Source organism: Ambystoma mexicanum, chromosome 6p (genome assembly GCF_040938575.1).
Source record: "Ambystoma mexicanum isolate Mex_15411 chromosome 6p, UKY_AmexF1_1, whole genome shotgun sequence".
NCBI lineage: Eukaryota > Metazoa > Chordata > Amphibia > Caudata > Ambystomatidae > Ambystoma > Ambystoma mexicanum.
Window position 1 is genome coordinate 595,039,447 of NC_090935.1, and position 18,098 is coordinate 595,057,544.

Consider the following 18,098-nt stretch of genomic DNA (forward strand, 5'->3'; position numbering starts at 1 on the left):
AGTAGTGTGGATTGGGACCAGACAGTCCCAACCCCCTTCCTGGGCGCTAGCACACATGACATGCAGGAGACTATGAAAGATGTGGTTTTCACGGGAGGCTGCATGCCCAAATAAGGAAGTCCCAGGTCAGTTCGACTTGGGGGAAGGCTAAGGACAGGATGGCCAAAGGACAGAAAAAAGACTCTGTGGCACGGTCATTTTCGACACAGGCCACTGTCAGAGACCAAACGCGATAAACGCGGTATGGTACGATAAAAAGAAGTAAAAAAACCAGTGAAATAAACTGCTGCCACCAGTTCTTCCTATGCATACTTGTCTCACTGCTGAAACATCCTTAGAGTGTGTCTAGGGCCATAAAACGAAAAAAAAACCTGTGCACGGTACAGTAAGGTTCTTGGCGCACAGATAAAAAGTTACCAAGAAATGGCAACAAAGTCAAAGACTAAGGGAAACCTAGTTTCCCAGTACTGACAGTATGAAGGATGTGTCCGTTTCCCCATAACAAATGAGTAAAAGCCCAGCGGACGGCTGTGTTCCACTGGAAACAGTCAGGTTAGGTCAGCCAAACCAAAGCAAAATGTTTGAGGTGTTCATAATATGCAGGGAAATTTGCACTTAGAGAAATCTTTCCTGACAATATTATGTGACTATTGAGTGGTACCAAAGACGAAACTATCATCACCATAGTTCAGGCCATGTTCTGGGAGGATAGCTCAGCGGCAACGTGCTTGCCTTGGAAGCAAGACGACACGGAGCAACACAGGTTCAATCCCTTGGTCCGCATTTAGAAACCTCTGGGTATTAAGCGCGTTATAAATAACCTATCATATCATATCATGAGGTATGTGTCTTATAATTTTGTGCATCTCTTCCTGGAGTATTTTCGACCACAGAAGACACACCGAAAATTAGGCATTTGCATTGAAAAAGCCCTAAATGCATTTCCTAGCTCGTTATGTATCTTGAAAAAGTGTGGGTTTCTAATCGGTGGTATCCTTTAAGCTTTGAAAATACAACACAGGGTGCTTCATGTCTACCATACGTGGGGCCTGATGACATTCCCTTTATATAGGTGTGCCTATGTCAACGCATATACAAAGGCGGTCCTCTGACATTCTTTTAGGTACTGGTACAATGGGAGATACTCGTGGGGGGTGCCACTTTACCGGTTCTGACATGTCTTGATACTGCAGAGCTTCAATCTCATCTTCCACTTGAGGCTGGCTATTGAAAGTAGTGTTGCACAACTGGCTTGATGTTTTCATTTCCAGGCAGCTTTGTTAAGTCTGTTTTTGAGTTTTCCTAGACCTTACAATCGTCAAGGAAATAGTTTTTTTAATCATGTCCTTCTCGATCATCTCTCTGTATCTCATTAACCATACAGGATGCGATTAGTCCCATTTGACTGGCTGTGTTGAAACTAAGGATCCATCTCCACCTGCTTGATATGTCTGTGTCAATTACATAGACATTGATCCTGGAGGCACACGTGGCTGAGAACATGGCCAGACATGCAAGTGCTGAGGTGGGCAGATATGGAAAGCTGTCAGTGAATGGCGGGTTCAATCTAGGAACGTTTGACAGTGAGCTATGTTCCTTTTGACTTAACATGTGCTCTGTGGCTCCAATGTCTATTAGAAACACAAGTGGTTATCCATTCATTTGCAGCAACGCGATGTTCAGTAGCCATAAAAGCTCCTAGAGTGAGGATGTAGCCCTTTTGACATTCACAGCTGGAATAGGAGTCCAGTTTGTTGTGTTGGATTTGGTTGGAGTCCATGTATCAGACTTTGTGGCGTGGTCTGCGTGTGGTCTTGCAGTCAGGAGACCTGCAGGCATTTGCTGGGGAGTGTCTGCAAAACTCTGGCTATTATGTGGGTTGTCTCGTTGGGGATTGTCAGGCTGCCCTCTCCAGACGTCAATCATGTGTGAGTGTGTGGATCTTATTTTAATTCTCCACATACCGATTTTAAGCGACTTTCTCAACAGCTTGCGTCACATTGTTTACCTATTCCTGGACAGGTACCTTCACGTGAAAAGTCATAACCACATCTGAAGCAGGTCTTGCTCATTACCTTCGTGGACGTTGGAGCTGTGCTCACTTGATTAATGTGCCTGTGTAGTCTGGTGCAATTTGACGTTTTCCATAGTTTATGCATCCATTGTAATTGCTGTTCTGGCTATTTTCAATATCTTGTTTAGTGTGCAAATTGTTTGGAATCATTTCCTAGGGAAGGTAGGGGACTCGGATCCTGTGTGACCTGGGATTTCAGTCCTTCTTCATGTAATGCCTATTGCAGTCACAGTGTTTGATGCATGCTCTTAGATGCATGGCAAATTTGTCCATGGTCTCTCCTTCTGCCTTTGCTATGATGTGCCATTTAACATTTTTGTGGGGCTCAAAATAATTGTTGAAGCTGCCTTGTAATCCTTCAAAAGTATCTGTGGGGTCTTGTGGAAATGTGTAGAAGCAGGCATGGAGGGATTCGCCTCCTGAATGCTTTAGTAGTCTCCTTGCATGCTTGTCATCTTGCAGACCCATCACTGCAAGGAACACATCAAAGTCTCTCATCCATCTGGTACATAGTGGGCCTAGGTTACTCGAGTCAGTAGTGCCATAGGGAAATGGGGCTTGGAGATGTGGAGTGGCTGTATGGGGCGCGCCAGACTGAGAGGAAGAGGACTCTGCAGCTGTGGATTAGGAAACATAGTGATTGGTGCACAGATATGAGTGCAGGGTAATGTCAGCGGCAAGGAGACCACACACATTCGAGAACACTGCTTATTTACCAAATTAAGATTGGTAATGCGTAGCAAAGTAGTGACTGCCAGTTCATCACTCACAGGCAGTAGGTGTGGGACTCCTTTCATGTAGGTGTGGAGGGGCACCTATCTTGAAGGTCAGACCAATATGTAACCCAGGTCGTCCCGCTCGCCATTACTGTGTATATCCTTTTATGTAAATATGTCATAATGCATTTGTCAGTAGCATGTTAAGTTCACCAGCGCCCAGTTACCTCAGGGTTAGGTGCGCGATACAAATAATAAACAAATACAAATAGCAGCAAATCTGCAATCGCTTGGGCTCATCAGGACATGGGTGTGATAGGTCCCTCTGCAGGCATGTGTAGGGCCAGGGTGCAGGGGGAGTGGGAGATGGCGAGCAGAAGGGGGCGAAGCCACTGAGCAGCATGAGGGCCACATTACACATTGGGTCCCCTTGGTGCTGGTTCTGTTCTCAGACGTCTGGCCTTTAAGTCTGCCCAAATTTTAATAAAACACTTGAGGCAGTACAAGGGCATGTCACCACCATCTTTATTCTTAAGGTTTGCAAAAGTGAAACCAACTAAAATACCCTCCTTTCCAGTCCGTGCTCCTCCCACCCACCCCTAAATTAACCACTCCCACTCAATGATTACAGTATGATCAAAGGCTTAACATTGAGACATGACATTCTAGATGACTAAACATTTCCAGTGTACTATAATAGTACAATATATGGTGCCATCACCATTGCATACTTGCTTGTGCTTATGGTGCCATACACATTGCGCATGTAAACTGGATACTCTGGTCCATGCATTGGGTTCAGGTTGCATCAGGGGTATTCATTTGTATACACACATGTGCATTAACATGATCCATCCATGAGTGTCTGTCATGTTCTGCTTCAATACCTAGGAGCCATGTGCTGAATGGCACTAGGTTATCCATGATCCTCGACATATAATTATTCTGTAATTATTCTGTAGCACAGTAGTGTCATAAGTGAAATGTTGAGAAATATTCACAAACATGGGGTGCATTCCAATCAGCATCATATGTTATCTGAGTCTTCATTAGGCAATGTTTCACCCGGATGTGGGGAAACATATCTAGTCCGAGACTGGTGCAAGTGCCACTTAGGTGCAATCCAATGCGCTGCTCATTATGGTACACCTTGACAATGTGTAGAAAATGTCCTTTGCCATGTTCTGCTCCCTGTGATTATCTTGTAATGGGTAGGCTTGACGATTTTGTTCTCCAAATCAGCACTTCAGGGATTTCACTGAAGGAGATATGGCACCCTTGGTTTGCTTTTTGGATTCAGGTCCTTCCGAATGCCTGACATGATGATGTTAATAGTCATATCTAGCCTGCAATTTAGGAGAAGCTGTCAGAATTGTTGGTTGGTGATATCCTGGGCTGTTACACCATTCTGGATATCTTCCTCTGTGTGTTCAGTGTCCACACCACTTCCCCCCTCTTGCTGGATTGCTACACCGGACAGGGTGGGAATCTGCACCAGTTTCTAGATGTGCTTCTTCTGCAACCATATGTATGTCAGGAACGGTTTACAGATATGTTGACCTCTTATTGTGGTAAAATCTTTATTTCTGCCTGCTTTTAGGTGGTTCTATGTGATGTTATCGAGGAGATTTAGCCGAATCCATATCCATCATTTTTTTTTCTTTGAAGCCTTTTGGCCGCAATTATATGCAGGGGAGAGAACCCCCACATACTTGCTTCCCCTACTTTAAATATTACCCTTATCCACTCCACACATATATTTGTGACCAAATTCGGGCAACAAATTTAGATGGATTTGGATTTGCCCGTATCTCCTGCAACGATATCCCATTTTTAGGTCATGCAATATTTGTGTGTCGCCATATTTTCTTTTTTTACACAATTTTGTAAATGATCCTTAGTGGATTAAGACATTTATAATGTATTATTGCATGCAAAGAGAATTATCCCCAATATGCAGTGCACATGTTAGTGAGACAGCACATGAATTGCCGAAATGTTATGCATGCTTCAATTATTAGTGAGATGCAATTATATATCAACTTATCAAAAGGCATTGATTCACTTTGTCATCACAGCTGCGTCTAATGGAGTCATTTTTTGTGGCCAATTACTAAATTGCACGTAGCCAGGGGACTTGATTCATTAATAGCTGGGCCAGTAGGGGCGGGAGCCAGGGGGGCATTAAATGCTTTTAATATAGAGATAGTGCACAATAAATGATCTGCTATGGGTTCTGATGTCAGTGGTGCGATTAAACTGCTTGCACAACAGGTCCCTATATTGAATCTTGCTTTAAGAAATGCTGCCCAGGCAATAATTAAAAATGGCAAAATTTTAGGTATGAAGACATTTGTTCAGCCTTAGGGCAGGTAAATAAAACCGCCACGGACACTAGATGCATTTTGTGGCAAACCCTGTTAAATCAACAAGTGCTAGCTTTCCGTTCTGAATGGGGAAGGCTCTCCTCAGCACACTGGCACAAAGAGTTGTGTTTACCTGCAGACATTTGGATTAAGATACTTGCTTTTGACTGTCAAAACAACAAGTGTAAAGCTATAATGCAAATCAGCAGAAAGGCTTATGCTTTAGAAATATGGTGCCCATTTATAATATTGTCCATGAGATTAAATGGTCCCTGCTGGGTTCCACAAATATGAGGGGAGTGGCTGGACAGCCAGAATCCCAGAACCAATAGTCACACTTGAGTGCCCTGGGATCTAGGGTCAGTCTGCCCTCAGACTGGAAGGATACCGGACCCATGTATGCATTTTGGATTGACACCATCGCAGCGCAGCTACCCAATGCTATTCTGAGCAAACCAGATTCCTGATCATGGGTTATGAAGTGGATCGCTGGCGTTGACAAAGAGCACAACCACTATTAAAGCTGAGCGGGCAATGTGTTGGGCACACCTGCAGTTTCTTAACCACCCTATATTATCCATGTAATGATGGTCTTGTCAGCTGCCTGCTCCGTCTCACTCTATGGCCCCTGCCCTGCTCACTAACAACAACTGAATGCTGTTGCGCACTGGACGCCTGTTGAATGGCTCCTTGTGAGTCTTGCACACAAGATTGATATGGCTACCAACATCCCCTACTGGGTGTTAACATGCCTATCTGACTACCATGAGGTCCATCTACAGCATGATTATATTTTTAATATTACACCTACCTCCTGGGCAGAGACTACCATGTGATGTGAACATCCTTGAATTGGGGCCCTTCGAGTGGAAGAAAGCTGTGAAACTTCTCGGTAGAGGAGGTGGTGTTTCTTCTCTTTGACAAGTAACCTGTAGGATCAGAGCAACTCTACCCTGATAACATCTCTGCTGGGCACCTTACACATGAGCAATAGGTTTAGCTCTCTGCAGAATCCTTATCCGAGAGCGACTATTTGTGAGGGCACTGAAATGTGTGGCGTGCACAGAGCCCAATCTAACTACCTCATCATCTACTGGACAATTTGTGTCTCTCCTACCATCAAGAGGTTATGTGGATCACTACACTCTTGTGCTTGGCCTTTGAGATATTCCACCTCTCATGTCTGGAGTGACGCATCACCCTGTTGTTTGCTACCTGGGACGTCGCGTGTACCTTACTTGTCTTCAACTGTTTTGCTGCTTGGCCCCCTGCAGCTCTTCTCCCTTCTTTCATAGTGCATCCACTTTATATACCAGTGATGCCACCATTATGTTTACAACATTGGGCAGCTCCCTGCAAGTGTTCTCGCATCCTGCTGCCTCTGACTCCTAGCACGTAGCATCATAATTGACTTTAAAAACCTATGGACTGCCCCTGCTGTATCTGCGCATCTGCGCATCTGCCACATTAGTAGGAGGGCCTGACTGGTCTTGAAGAGTCTGGATAGGTCACTGTCTGCACCTAGATTATCTGCACCTGTCTGATGCTGGGCCTGATGATGAGATTGACGTGCCTTGTGCAGATTCTCTCGCCGCTCCCATCTCTCTACTCTCGCCCTCCGTCCATGGTGCTTTCCATCTCATCTATTTACTCCAACTGCTACTCTATCACCTATCCTACCTCCCTCTCGAAGTATGGAAGAAAAAAGTTCAAAAAGGACCTCCTGTTCTCAAATCCAAGCCTGGCCATCACGACACCTACGTCAATGTTTCTTTCCAGGCAGACTGTCACTGACATCTTCTTTGCTGCTACCTCTCCGGACCTATGTACTCCACACAGGGTCTCTGTCCTGTCTCCTTTCTCTTTGTCTCCCATTAATGGAGGCACCAGATGGGAAGTACTCTTGGCTGGCTTTTAATGCACTAGGTGCATCATGAATGACTATCACAATGGCACTGTCATGAACAGGGCTCTCAGCCCAACCTTCTTCTTCTTGATAGGCGCCTTCCATCTCTCATCAACGTCCTGCCACTCCTCTGGTGGCCCCCCCTCTTGCCCCTTCTCCACGTCTGATGGGTGTACCACACCCTGTACCACTCCTTGGAGGAACTTAAAAGGTGGCAACCAGGTCCACCTAGCAACCCTCAATTCTCGCTCTGTCATCAAACACGCTTCTGATATCTGTATCCTTCTCGAAGACTTTGACCTCAATGTTCATACCCTCTCTAAGACCAGGCCTAACCGGTCTGGAGGCGGAGTGGTCTTGATCTTCCCTGAATGGATCCCTGCTAATATCAGTCCCACTCAGACCTACTCCTCCTTTGAATGCCTCGTCTGCAGGCTTGGTGAATCTCCAACCCTCTCGTTGACTCTTGCCACCATCTACAGGACACCTGGCCCAGTCTCCCTCTCTCTCTCAGATTGCTCTAACCTCACCACTTCCCTTCTTGCCTCTACCTCCAAACATCTCCTTGTCTGTCACTTCAATATCCACCTTGACTCTCCTGAGGCCGCCACTGGACTCTTCCGCAACCCCCATGATTAGTTTTCCCTCACCATTCATCCTTCCAGTCTGACGCACTCTGCCGAACATACCTGGGATGATTCCATCTCCTCTGACATTCATATCTCCAACCCTCTCACTATACCTCTCTCCTGGTCTGACCATTCCCTTCTATCTTCTCATCTGGATCTCTCCCTGCTAAGCCTCTGCCTGCACTGCCTGTCTCCTTCTCCATCATTCAACCAAAGAAGCGAGTGTCAGTTGCTGCTTTTGTGAGCCACTTTCATTCCCCCATCCACCCCTGCCACAGACTTCCACACTGAGTCTGCCCTTGCTAATCTCCACCTCTCTATCACCATCACCCTAGATATTCTTGCCCCTGTTATGAGAATCTGGATTAGGCCTGCATCCAAGTGCAACAACTGGTATGACTCCAGCCTAGCCTCTCTGAAATTCAAGTGCAGAGTGGCTAAGAGGAAGTGGCGGGCATCAGACGCATCCTCTGACAAACTAGCCTGTTGCCTGCTCCAAAGAAATACAGACTCTTCATCTGCTCTAAGAAGAGGGCTCATATCCAAGCCAGCATCTCTGGGGCCACTAACAATTCTGGGAAACTGCTTAGAATCTGCAAGTACTTGCCAATCCTTCTGCATTCTCCACATCTCCCCTGCCATCCTTGACCATCTGTACCTCACTGGTCTCCCACTTTCCAAAACTCAGGACATTCTGTCCTCACTCTCCTCTAACACCCCCGCCTCTCCCCCAGCTCTAATGCTAGGCTCCCCTCTCCCCTTCCCTACTTCTTTTCTCTTTCCTGTCCATAGCACCGGATGAGGTCTCTAGACAAATATTCTCTATAAAAGTCTCCTCCATACAGGTGCTCACCTGCTCCTCCAGAACTATCAAGGACAACATTGCCTCCCTTGCACTGTAACCACTCCTTTGCCACTGGCACCTTTCCTCTCTCCCTCAAGCACTCCTTTGTGCAACCCCTCCTAAAAAAGCCCTCCACTGACCCCTCCTGCCCTGCTAACTACCACCCTACCCATTACCTCCTTCCTGGGCAAGATCCTGGAGATGCTGGCCATCTCCCAACTGACCCAAAACACTGAATCTGTCAGTTTTCTCCACGAACACAAGTCTGGCTTCAGAGCTGCAAGAGGCACGGAAACCACTGCTCTCGAATCATGACTCCAACTTTTCATCCATTCTTATCATCCTGGATCTTTGCTTTGCCTTAGACAAGGTCGATCATGCCACCATGCCAAATCAGCTCTGTGACACCCTTGGCATTATGGGCCTGGCACTGGACTGGTTGACCTCCTTCCTCTCCGACCGACTTTCCCAGGTTCAACTGGGTCCTTTTCTCTCCCCTATCACACTCTCCACCTGCGACGTCCCTCAAGGCTCTATCCTCTCACCATGGCTTTTCAACATCTACCTTGCACCTTTGGCCCACTTGATTTCTTCCTTCCTTCCTCACTTCCAGTGCTATGCAGATTGCACGCAGCTCTCCTTCAAGCTTCCCTCCCCCTCCTCTTCTTCCTCTCTCACCCCTGACTGTCTGACTGCTATTCAGTCATGGTGGACTGCCAATGATCTCTGCCTGAATGCCAGTAAGACTAAGATCCTTCTCATTGGGACCCCAGCTCCCACCTTCCCTCCCGCCCTCTGGCTGCCCTCCCTGGATCCCCTCCCCTCACACTATTGTGAGGAAAAAAACCTTGATGTCATCTTTGACTCCTCTCTGTCCTTCTCTCCTCACATTGCGGACCTTGCAAAGACGGCCCACTATCAGCTGCACCTCCTCAGAGGCATTCTCCCTTTCCTCACCTTCCTCCAGAAACTCAATGACTCCAGAGCTCTGGTACTCTCTAGGCTTTACTACTGAAACAGCCTCTTACCCTATCTTCCTTTATCCTCCCTTCGACCCCTTCAACTAATCCAGAATATGACTACAAGAATGATCCTTAGCCTCAAGCCCAGGGACCACATCTCTCCAGCCCTAATTTCTATACTGGCTCCCAGTTGCTTCTAGGATCAAATCCTAGACCCTGTGCATCATGCGCAAGGCATCTGGGGCAAGGGACCCTGCTACATCCAACTTTCTCTCCCTAAATACCCCCTGCTAGAGTCCTTCGATTTGCTAAGGTCCAACTCTCTGCAAATCAGATGCTTCTCTAAGCAAAGAGTGGGGGTAGATCTCTCACCTCAGCAGTACCCTCCCTCTGGAATGGTCTCCCTGCCCCTCTCAGGCTCGAGCCATAACTCCTTACTTACCAGATGCTCCACAACACTCTCCTTTTCTCCTCCTCCTTCACTCCCCCTCCCCTGCTAACACCTTGTTTCTGCCTCAGTGACTGGCTGCCTGGCTCCCTCTGACTACTACAGGGCTCCAGACCGCCCTCCCAATTCACCCCCCCCCCACTTATCATGTCTACCCTCACCTCTGCATTCCCTGGCACTTGCCCTCTGGCCTCCCCTTAGAACTTGTATCTCTCCTATTCCCCTTTCCCTTCCGACCTTAGCACTTTGCTTTTTGTGGAGTCCAGCACTTCCCCCACCCCCCTCTACCTCGCACTTACCAAGGCAACTAGAAGCCCAAATAATGAGTTAGTAAAAAGGACCTATAATAACATGTGACAATGAACGTGCTGACATAACACTAATTAATACACACCTGGCTTGAGTGGATGAAGGGACGGAACAAAGATAACGGACTAAGATTTGAGGTCCATTTACCAAGACAACAAGAAAGTCAAGCTAAGAGTTAGAAGAAAGGTCCTTTGAAATATGTGACGACAAACGTGCGGATGTGGTTCACAGTACTTAGGAGGCGATTATAAAGTCCAAAGTGGAAACAATGCAGCAAAGTGAAGCTGCGTGCAGAGAGAGAGAAGATCCTGTGAGGCCGTGGAGAGAACCACTTATCCCGGTTAAAGGTCGCCCGGAGAGATGTGAAGAGTACGACTAGTTGGTGGAACATGGAATCCAGACAACTAGGTAAGGAAATGGGAAGCCGCCAGCAACTTGACTAAGACAATGCAGGCAAACGATAAAAATGACGGGCACTCACTTAAGCAAGAGAGATTAATGTGATTCCCTGTTGTTTCATTTCTTCCTGCAGTGCGGCGCCATTATTCGACCACTCAGAAAGCACTCTAGAATGAAGCTCTGCATCGTAAATGACCTTTAAGATAGGATTGGAGATAAAATCTTGACTAAAAGCAGTACTTGGAAACGGTATGGGCTAAGAAGTTTTGAATAAGAAAGAGGCTTAATTTAAAAAGCACTACATATATTTGTGACGCGTCAGGGGTTAGCAATTAACTGGCTTCCCCCAAGTTTTCCTCTCCCATCTACTGACCCGTGCTGAGACAGAAGAAAGGGATACTAATAGAAAAACGCTAATGCAAAGACGCTCAGGACAGCACGTCTTTTCTGTGACAGTGAATATTGCCCTTGTAGATGAACCGTCCATCCCTAGAGCTAAGAGCAATGCCCACATGTTTTGAGTTAAAGAAAAAGAAAAAAAGACCCTCATTTTTAAGAAGGAGGATGCATACTGAAGTGGCTCTAAAAAAGTTGTCTCCACAAACGAAGGGTCCCATGTTTATGGCCTATAAGTGAGAGAGATGGAAGCTTTATGTGGCATAAACTAGAAGTATCAACTGTGTGATTAGATATGAATTTGAAGGTTGTCATGCTCACACTAGACTAAACAAAGAGAGAGAGATAAGACAAGGGAATGGAAGGAGGTATCAATCACCCCTTCCCCATGTACAAGATACGGCCATAATGTTGTAATTGAAATACAACTAGGCTTGGTAATATTAAATTAAGCCTTGTTCTCACTTGCTTTTTTCAGGTAGACACCTGCACTGGCTCAGAAGCTAAAGAGAAGGGAGTGAGGAACAGGACCATTCACCCCCTTGCCCTCTGACAAAAGGAAACCATTTGGCACAAAGAAACTAGAATTGTTTGTCTGTATACCCCTGATGAATTTCCTGAATATAGTGGATTGAAGTATGAATGAGGAATGAAACATGTCGGGTTATGAGAGCTAGGAGAGGAGTATTGAAAAAGTGGATGAATGAGTAGATTTCACGAATAACATTGTTGAATAAGAACTATTCTGTGTCTTTCCTGATAGTGAAGACAATAAATAAGATCTGATGAATTTAGCTTAAAGTTGGATACAAGAAAACGTTTTTTGAAGACCTTGTAGGTTGATTGTTTTTGCTTTTTTTAAATTGAATAATGCAGATTGTTGAAAAAAGTCTGTAAAAACAAAACTAAAAAATGGCATTATGCATCACATGATAATATTTGTTTTTTTTATGTTGATTAAATAAAGAGATATATGTTTAGTATAAAGTAATCAGGATCCACTTATCGAACTGTTAGTGATACAATGCCCATGTGAACACCATTTGTTTTTAAGTGCCTTACAAATAACCAATAAAATTTTATAAAAATAATAAAATCTTATAGCTGGTGAATGCACATGGATGCAGTATCACATTAACGGGACTGACATTTTTTAGATTGACCAACACCAGTCTTGCATTGTTACTAACCACACACAGTTAACAATTATAAGTTAGACGGTAACCCACGGGTATTGTGTGTAGGCAAAACATGGAATCTCCCACTAAAGTGGATTATTGAGAGGCCATGTCCATTAAAAACAGTGGTGAATTAGACCAAACCAGCCCATACAAGATGGCGGGCCAACTTTGACTAAGTAAGTCCAGGAGGACAGCTCAGCGGCAGCGTGCTCGACTTGGAAACAAGAAGACACGGAGCAACACAGGTTCGATCCCTGGGTCCGCGCTTAGAAATCTCTGGGTATTAAGCACGTTATAAATAACCTATCATATCATATCAGGAACGGTCTAGGCATGCACAGCACTACATGCGTAGCACGTACGCCAGGACACGTTCGACAGTAACGCTTAAACAAAATAGATACCAGCCGGCAGCGGATCCTGAAGCTCCAGACGTCGGTCTGTACACAACATCGAGTATCAGAACTAAACGAAGCAAACTTGCGATATCATCACGTAAATCCAATGAAAAGAAGTAAAATGTTAGCAATATACAAAGCTATGTAGTAGAAAGAACGAAGTGTGGTTGGGCTGGTCCCAGAAATGAGCTCACACACTTAATGTTACAGAAGGTTAGAGTACATGATGCGTGAGCTGGTGGGGCTGTGAATTGTGGGTGGGGAAGCGTGTGAGAAGGGTTTAGTGAGAGGGTGAGAAGAGGGGTATAGTCAGAGGTGAGAAAAGGGGTGTAGGGAGAGATGAAAAAAGCAGTGTAGTTAGAGCTGACTGGGAGGGGTGCAGTGAAAGGTAAGGAGAGGGGTAGAAGGAATGTGAGAGGAGGGGGAGAGAGAGCGAGAGGGGAGGAAAAGAGGAGTTGGAGTAGCGCTGGAAAAGGAAGGAGGATGAGTAGTAAGATCTAGGGAGAGGAGAGAGAGAGGAACGGTCAGTGTAAGAAAGGATTGGGGTGTCTGCAACTGGCACGAATAAACCATCACCTCTGTTGAACACACTGGGGATAGGTACACTTGAAAGAGCCCCAGTGGGAAATAGACAGATAAGGCATTTGCCCTTTGGCCCTTGTGTAAGACAGACTTAGCTAGTTGGTGTTAAGATCACTGTTGGGGAAACCTGGGATTATGGGACACCTTTAATAGTGAGGGAAAGCCCACAGGAAATGAGGGAGGTATTCTCATTAGTATAACACTCACCCTTTTTCCAGCTCGCTACGTCATTGAGCAATCTGCCTGTTGTTGCACTGAGCAATCTACCTGTGGCTACAATGAACAATCTGTATCTTCTTACAAAAACAGTTGATACACCTTATGCTGTTTTTGAAGATCCAAATGTAAAAGTCATTGACTCTTTGAGTTATTAAGGCCATCTGTCACAATACCCATGGATTTAAGCGCAAAATGATAAGGAATTCTTTTTTGGATGAATTCAGTTGCAATAATGGGAAACCATCTAGGAGTCAATGTCAAAAAAACAATCCAGAAGCCAATCAATATCACCCTTGGGAGAAATCTTCAAGTACATCTGGGTATAATCAGTATACTGATGGATGGGATCACCCCAACTCACAAACAAATCCTGCATGCAGCTCCGTGTATAGATTGAATAACATGGGAGACATGACCAACCCCTGGAGCACCCTGTAAGTCTCTGGCAGGTTGCATAATTGGGCCTGGCCCACTGTAATCAACTGAAAATGGTATCCAGTGATAATGTCATGGGGAAAGGGCTGCCAGGTGACAACATTTCCCTACAATTGCACACTCCAGAAAATCAAACACTTTTCCCAAATATTCTAGGATTGGAGGAGATAATATAAAGTATACCTCTCCTAGAATATTTGGGGAAAGAATTTTAGTGGTCGGGGAAAAAAGTCACATACCTGCTGACTTTGGTTTTATGTGATTACACAGAATACTTAACAGAATACTTTTTCAGCGAAAACAGTAACAGTGAAAAATATTGAAATTGTGTTTCGTTTTTTGGGGGGGGTCGCCGCCCCAAACTCCCCGCTTCTCTATGTGCTTAAACCAACCCCATTCTCACCCACTTTAACCCTTACCCCACCCCCATATCTATTTTAAAAAAAATTCAATGTTTTTTTCTCTGTTTTTGTTTCTCTGTTATAGCATTCTCTGTAATTATATTCTCTATTTTCCCTGGATGCCGACTTTTCACCACCGACATAATCACATGGAACCCTGAAGATTATTAGTCATGAGTGTACAGAGCCACCCAAAACCTATTCCCCAATGCCCATCCAATCGAACAAGATGTTTAGGAGCACTCCATGGTCTAGTGTGTTGAAAGCTGGAAAGATATCCAGCTAGACTAACTGATAGTCAGTCCCACCACCCTAACATCCTCCAGATAAGTAATAGTTGTGGTAAATGTCGCAGAAACCATTGCTGCCACTATTCTCACCACTCATTACTAATTTAGATGTAAAGAAATTAACCCCATAGTGTGCTAAATAGTGTTCTATCAATAAAAATAGCTAACTTGCAGAAAAAACAGTTCTTGTTCTTATTACTCGTATATGTTCCATCAACATTCAGCAACAATACACATGAACCTTTAACTGAGTCACTTTATACATTCCATTATCAACTGTATGTTTACTTTCCATAAGAAAGCTCGGATGCTACTTTCTGAAAATTCTATTATCCTTGAAGCCACATAGTCTGTCGGCAGAATCTAAAGCAAAGGGCAGTTTCATTAAATCACAGCTATATTAGAAAACATATTCAGGTAGGCTGAAGTGGATTCTTGATTTCATTTATTTTTGAAGATGGTATTTTACTTTTAATCAAAATGATAGACATTATTTGCAGGACTAATCGAAGCTTGAAGAGTTTTGGTATAATTCTAGCACAGATACATTTGTTCGGGGCATTTGTAAAATAAAATGTTTGCAATGTTCATGGCCTTTACAGCTAGGACCAAGCAGAAGGACTATGATGAAGTTCTATGATGAAGGAGAAAGACTATGACGAAGGACTATGACTAAGGAATATTGTGAAAGCGAAGGACTATGTGAGGGACTAGAAAAAACACTGTAAGTAAAAATGGTGAACGGGAGGATGAACAAAATAACTGTGAGATGCAGCAAATGCATGCCATTAACAAAACAACATGACATGCCAACCAAATAGCCTGCCTCTCAACTCAATTTCTATTCTCTCTTTTCTTTGCATAAATGTTTTAGCCAAAAGGAGGTGGTAAAGCGCCACCATATGTGCCAAAACTGAAAAGCAGTTTAGAGTAAAATGCTAATCACTGCTAAGTCTAAAAGCAACGGTTGATTTTTTCTGAGAATAGGTTCATTTAGTTTGATTTAGTTTGAAGAGTCATTAATGTATTGTAAACAGAATTCAGAGATCCTTTTTTCATTTCATGCGATTCAGTTTTCATTTGACCTTTGTTTCGTCCTCACCCCTGCAAGGATACTCATCAAGCAGTTGTCATAAGATTTCTGACCATGGGATTGTATAAAACATCTGGCGCATTTAAAAATGGTAATGCAAAAAATACATTCTAATTCATCAAAAATAAACAACATCTGGTCTCAGGAATTACTGCACTGGAAAATTCAAGATGGAAGATGTGTCCAGTAATCAGGTGCTACAGCATTGAGTGAATGCAAACAAACGGAATCTGATCCCAACTGCAGAGGAAAAACTCTCTAGGAAATGTATGTTTCAAGAATGTGTTTACTTAGTGGGATCAAAATGTCGCTGAGTGAAAAAAGCTACTTTTTGAAATAATTATGAAGTAGTGATTTAAACAATGTTATCAATTTGTAAGAAAACATGACTAGAAGAGCATTTCCATTTCAAAAGGAGTAACAATTTCAATGTTCAATCAGAAAACAAATTGACAGTAGATAATTAATGGGACAAAATAATTAGGTACTCGGGAAAGTAGGAAATCAGAAACGAAGCATTGTCACTTCATACAAGAAATGGCACATCTGGTATGTTTTTGATGTCGTATCAAGCGCATTTGTGAATGCTGCAATATTGCCTTCCCATGCCTGGTTGCACTTGCATGCTCTGAATGTCAAAGGCCTAGTAGGAACTTTGTTTGCTTTATTATTATTAATTGTCTTTTCCATTATTTATTCAATCCCTGGTGCCGTTCTGCCTTGTGGCGCTTTGAAACACAGTATTGTTGTACAAGTGCATAGTAAATAACCAATGCATAAATAGTTCAGTCACCATAGGAACGCTGTAGCCCATGTTCAGTGTAAGCCTGCACGAGTAAAGGAAATAAAGGAACACATTCAGGGCTTTAAAAATCAAAAAGTTAGTACTACACCTACAGGTTGAGCACCCTAGTAAAGTTACTAGTGCTTGAAAAATTCCCAAAATATGTCATGTGCATTTCTGACCCACACTGTGAGATTCCCTTGGGTAAACATTAGCATCCATGCAGATTAGAACCACCCACACCCACCAACAGCAGTTCCTCCACCCTTGTCTCATTCAATGGTTGGTTTTAATATAATCTGGAGGAAAAGTGCCCAAATCTCTTTAAAAAGTTTCAATTTCTTCGCTCTTTTTCAAAGTACCCTCTCAACCAGTGATACCTTGCGCATACCCTGCACCCGTTGAGCGAGCCCTTCTTGGTGATTGTACTGCCTCCTATCCCCTTAATATCTGTGTTTTCGCTGCCATTGCTGCTCTAAATAACCACCCTTTTCTCTGGAAATGATTAGTCCTCAACCTGAGAAGTTTTCCCTAGAATCAATGTTTGAAAAGTATAATCCAAGTTTGTTTATTTTGTTTATTCTCTTGCTTCCTAATTTGTTGCAATTTAGGATTCTGTAAATAAAATGTTATTAATACAAACGGAAGGAAAAGGGATTCCCTTTGGATTTCCTGCCACAGGTTGAGGCCTGCCATCCAATTGTAAGGCCTGAACTGAAGGTATGAACTGGGGTTTCACCATCCAGGCAGTACAATATTTGTCTTTTTTCTGGCCTCTGTGACTACAGGGCTCATTACGGTTTTGCCAGTAACCCGCCGGTAATTCTGTCCGGTTACTGGCAAACTTGCCTTACCGGTGCCCGATATCCCGGTATTACCAGGATATGATGGGTGCTGGCAACGGCAGTAAGTCCACTGGGACTCCAGGGAATGGGTTTGCCACAATCACCGGCACCGGTACTACCAGTGCCAGTGATTGCAGCAATTATTTGCCATTAGCGGCGTGATCTACCGGCAGTTCAGGCCTGCCAGTGGATCAGAGCCCCTATCGGCAAACTTGGAGTGTGCCGGTCCGGTAAAAATGCCAGAGCCTGTAATACCAGCATTTATTCCGGCATTTTTACCAGACCGTACACTCTTAATGAGTCTGTATTTCTATAGATAGGACACATTTCTGATACATGTGAATGTTTGGTGCATTTTGAGGTAAAAGTTGGCAGCCTCATAATTAGGGTCTGCTGAATTCAATTAACTCGGTTCCCAAGCTGAATTTTGAGTGTTTGATCATTTAGTTAGCATAAACAAAATGGCCACCAAATTGCATTATTATGGTAATTTATTATAAGCTAATGCTCATTATAGTGCAGTCCACAGTTAAATTGGATTTAAAATTTTGTAATATATTGTTGTATTGTAGTTGTGGCTGTTTTATGTTTGTTATCTTTGGTGGTCAAGAGTCCCTAGACTACGACAGCGTGCAAAACGAGGAGGAACATGCCCAAAGTAGAGTTCTGAGTGTAGCACAGGATCTTGTTTACTGTGTCAGTGGGGGCAGAACATTGACTCCTAAACACGTTGGCCATGCCAGTACACTACAACAAAAAATCTGGTGATGCTTTTCAACAAAGCTGGACACTGCCTGAGCTATGAGCAGGTCTTACAATTA